Source organism: Triturus cristatus, chromosome 7 (genome assembly GCF_964204655.1).
Source record: "Triturus cristatus chromosome 7, aTriCri1.1, whole genome shotgun sequence".
In the NCBI taxonomy this organism is placed as follows: Eukaryota; Metazoa; Chordata; class Amphibia; order Caudata; family Salamandridae; genus Triturus; species Triturus cristatus.
The window spans coordinates 1,156,249,385-1,156,253,565 of record NC_140590.1 but is presented as its reverse complement, the minus strand read 5'-3'; positions in this window follow the sequence as shown (position 1 = coordinate 1,156,253,565).

Genomic DNA, 4,181 nt, shown 5'->3' with positions numbered 1-4,181 from the left:
TTAATGTCTTTTAGGACATGGTAAGCTTACACGCACGAATTAAGTCCGCATTACAATTTCATTTCTTACCCGTCGATCATTATTCACATATGGTATAACGTTTACACGATACCATTTTATGTTTTTCAGAACGCTGATTTTTACCATTTTGTTACCTCGTGGTTCTTCTCGTCATGCATCTAAGATCTCTAACAACCTAAATAGACAGGTCAGAATTCAACCTTGTATATCGTTTGAACCACAGCGTTAAATTCTCTCTTTCTCACTATTATTGAGCACGTTTTTGTTATCACCACGTATGACTCTCCTGCATCTGCCACATTTTTTCTTTCCACATAGTCGTATTTTGCTTACGTTAATCGTTATGACACGATAAGCACGCTTGCCCGTTTATTTCCAATCACGAATAACTATTTGATCACATCAGTTCACAATTAAATCTTTCACGTGGTCCGGTACCCTTTCCTTTCTCTTTTACCCGATATACCAAATCACTACCATGAGTATGCGAACAGTGAAACTGATTGTTTGTTATTTGTGTTATACCTTGCTATATGTTATTCGTTTAATGCTTTCAGAATCAAGTCCCCTGACGAAGGGTTCGCCCGAAATGCATTGGGCAGACATGTGATGAATAATGAATCTTATCGATTGAAAACTATGACTAAAATAGAATGAACATTATATGGATTACATAAGGATCGTTTGAAATAAAAGACGCCTTGAAACTACAAATTTTACAATTGTTGCACAATTATTTTAACATTCAACTAATATCGGAGTGCTGAGTAAGAGACGTTACTCCTACGAGAATCAACACAATTATTCTATGACTTGCTGTGACCAGGTCACAGGCCAAAAAGTGTAACACTGAACAAGTGCTGGATCCTGGGACAATGGACCAGACACAACCCAAGAGAAAGAGCAGTAGGGTCAAGGCTGTGCCTTCCCCCCTGCCTCAGGTGGTGGATCAGCCCTCACAGGAGGATGATTCTGAAAGCCCTGAAGGAACTGTCCTAGAAGAACTTGAACCTGATCAGGTTGAGTTTCTTGGGACAGGGGGACCTTCAAGGGCAGATTTGAGGCAGGCACAATTAGACTGTCCTTCTCTTGAACCCCTCAGGCAGCGGGCTGCTGATGAGGCTGCAGGGAATGCTCAAGGTACCCATAGAGTGTATTTGGATGAAGGGCTACTGTACTCAGAGGCTAGAGACCCCAAGCCTGGTGCGTCCAGGAGGTTGGTCATACCATTGAGTTTCAGAGGCTTCCTTCAACAGCTCCTGTTGTGGCAAGGGCCCTACTTGGAGTATTCTCCAGAGTGGGCTTTCCAAAGGAGGTTATTTCTGACAGAAGTGCCAACTTCATGTCAGGATATTTGACTGCAATGTGGAAGGAGTGTGGTGTGAACTACAAGTTCACTACACCCTATCACCCACAGTGCAATCGGCTTGTGGAGAGATTCAACAAGACCCTAAAAGGGATGATAAAAGGTTTACCAGACAAGCTTAGGCGAAGATGGGACATCCTTTTACCCTGCCTTCTGTTTGCTTACAGAGAGGTCCCACAAAAGGGGGTTGGCTACAGCCCTTTTGAGCTTTTGTTTGGGCATCCTGTAAGAGGACCCCTGTGTTTAGTAAGGGAAGGATGGGAGAGACCTCTCAGACAACCCAAACTGGACATAGTGGATTATGTACTTGGCCTCCGCTCCAGGATGGCAGAGTATATGAAGAAGGCTTCTAAAAACCTTGAGGCAAGCCAAGAACTCCAAAAAGCTTGGCATGACCAAAAGGCTGTGCTGACTGTGTACCAGCCAGGGCAGAAAGTGTGGGTGTTGGAGCCAGTGGCCCCAGCAGCATTCCAAGACAAATGGTCTGGACCCCACACTATTGTTGAGAAAAAGGGAGAAGTCACCTACTTGGTGGACCTTGGGACTCCCAGAAGCCCCCACAGGGTGCTTCATGTCAACAGATTGAAGGCATATGTTGACAGGGCAGACATGGGCTTACTCATGGCTACAGATGAGGGGCAGGAGGAAGAGAGTGACCCTCTCCCAGACCTGTTGACTCAGAACCCTGATGATGGCTCAGTTGATGGTGTGGTCTTTTCTGACAGCCTCACTGATCATCAGCAACAGGACTGCAGACAAGTTCTGCAATCCTACAGACATATGTTCTCTCTGACCCCAAGTCAGACAAACTGGTGCACCCATGAGGTGGACACTGGAGACAGTCTGCCTGTGAAGAGTAAAATCTACAGGCAACCTGACCATGTCAGGGACTGCCTAAAAGTTGAGGTACAAAAGATGTTGGAGCTGGGACTCATTGAACCTTCAGAGAGCCCTTAGGCTAGTCCTGTAGTTCTTGTGCCAAAACCTCACACCCAAGATGGTAAGAGAGAGATGTGGTTTTGCATGGATTACAAAGGTCTCAATGCTGTCACTAGGACAGATGCCCACCCAATACCTAGGGCAGATGAGCTCATTGACAGATTGGCAGCTGCCAAGTTTTTGAGTACATTTGACCTGACAGCAGGCTACTGGCAAATCAGACTAGCTGAGAAGGCAAAGGCCAAAACTGCTTTCTCGACCCCAGGAGGACATTATCAATTTGTGGTAATGCCCTTTGGTTTGAAGAATGCACCTGCCACTTTCCAAAGGTTGGTGAATCAAGTCCTTACAGGCCTGGATGACTACTGTGCAGCTTATCTTGATGATATTGCTGTCTTTAGCTCCACCTGGGAGGATCACCTGGTCCACCTGAGGAATGTTTTAGAGGCCCTGCAAAAGGCAGGCCTCACTATCAAGGCCACTAAGTGCCAGATAGGGCAGAGCAAGGTTGTATACCTGGGCCACCTAGTCGGTGGGGGTCAGGTTCAACCACTGGAGAGCAAGATCCAGGCCATAAAGAACTGGACTCCTCCAATTACCCAGACTCAGGTCAGAGCTTTCTTGGGCCTGACTGGGTACTACAGAAAGTTTTTAAGAACTATGGGTCCATTGTGACACCACTTAATGACTTGACCTCTAAGAAGATGTCAAAGAAAGTTCAGTGGACAGTGAGCTGTCAAAAAGCATTTGATGACCTGAATCAGGCCATGTGCAGTGCACCTATTCTGAAAAGTCCAGACTACTCCAAAGAGTTCATAGTCCAGACAGATGCTTCTGAGTTGGGTGTGGAAGCTGTTCTTTCACAACTGAATGTAGATGGTCAAGACCAGCCCATTGATTTTATTAGTAGAAGGCTGACCCCTAGAGAGAAACGTTGGTCAGCTATTGAGAGGGAGGCCTTTGCTGTGGTTTGGGCCCTGAAGAAGCTGAGGCCATACTTTTTTGGCACTCACTTCAAGATTCAGACAGACCATAAGCCCCTCTTGTGGCTAAATCAGATGAAAGGTGAAAATACCAAACTTCTTAGGTGGTCCATTTCCCTACAGGGGATGGACTTCACAGTGGAACATAGACCTGGGACTGAACATGCCAATGCAGATGGACTCTCCAGATATTTCCACTTCGAACATGAATACTCAACTGGTCAAAGTTAGTTTAATGTCCCTAAGTTTGGGGGGGGGGGGTTGTGTAGGAGAGTAGGGTCTGCTTTCTATGTTCACCCCCACTTTTTGCTTTTGCTTCACTGGTTTTCGACTTAGATGTGGCTGTGGGCCTGCCAATCAGACCCACAGCCCAGCTGTTCTCTCTCTAAATTTATACTATGTACTTTAGGTGCATAACCCAATTGGCTAGGATCACCTTATTGGCCCCTGTACAGTGTACCTTAGGTACCCAGGGCATAGGTGTACCCTAGGCCTACCAGGGGCTGCAGCCTGTATTGTGCCACCCCTGGCCTGGCCTTCCATTATGACACAACTGGCTGATCACTCAGCTGGGGCAAGGTCGTGTAATCACTCCTTGCTTAGGTATAGTATTCCTAAACCTACCTTATATATAGACACATGTTTACCTATCAGCCACTCCTATGGCAGGCCTTAACAATCCTGGAGGCAGAGTGCTTGGTAACATGTGAGATGGTGCTCTAGCATGAGCTGAGCCTGTCTGCAGCTTTCGGAACCATGTCCTTATAGCTGTTCTATGATATAGCCTACCATATACTCTTAAAGTACCTTATAATCTTAAACGGTTAACTATGGTTTGGCTTTATCAAAACATGTCGTGTAAGGTGTCTAAC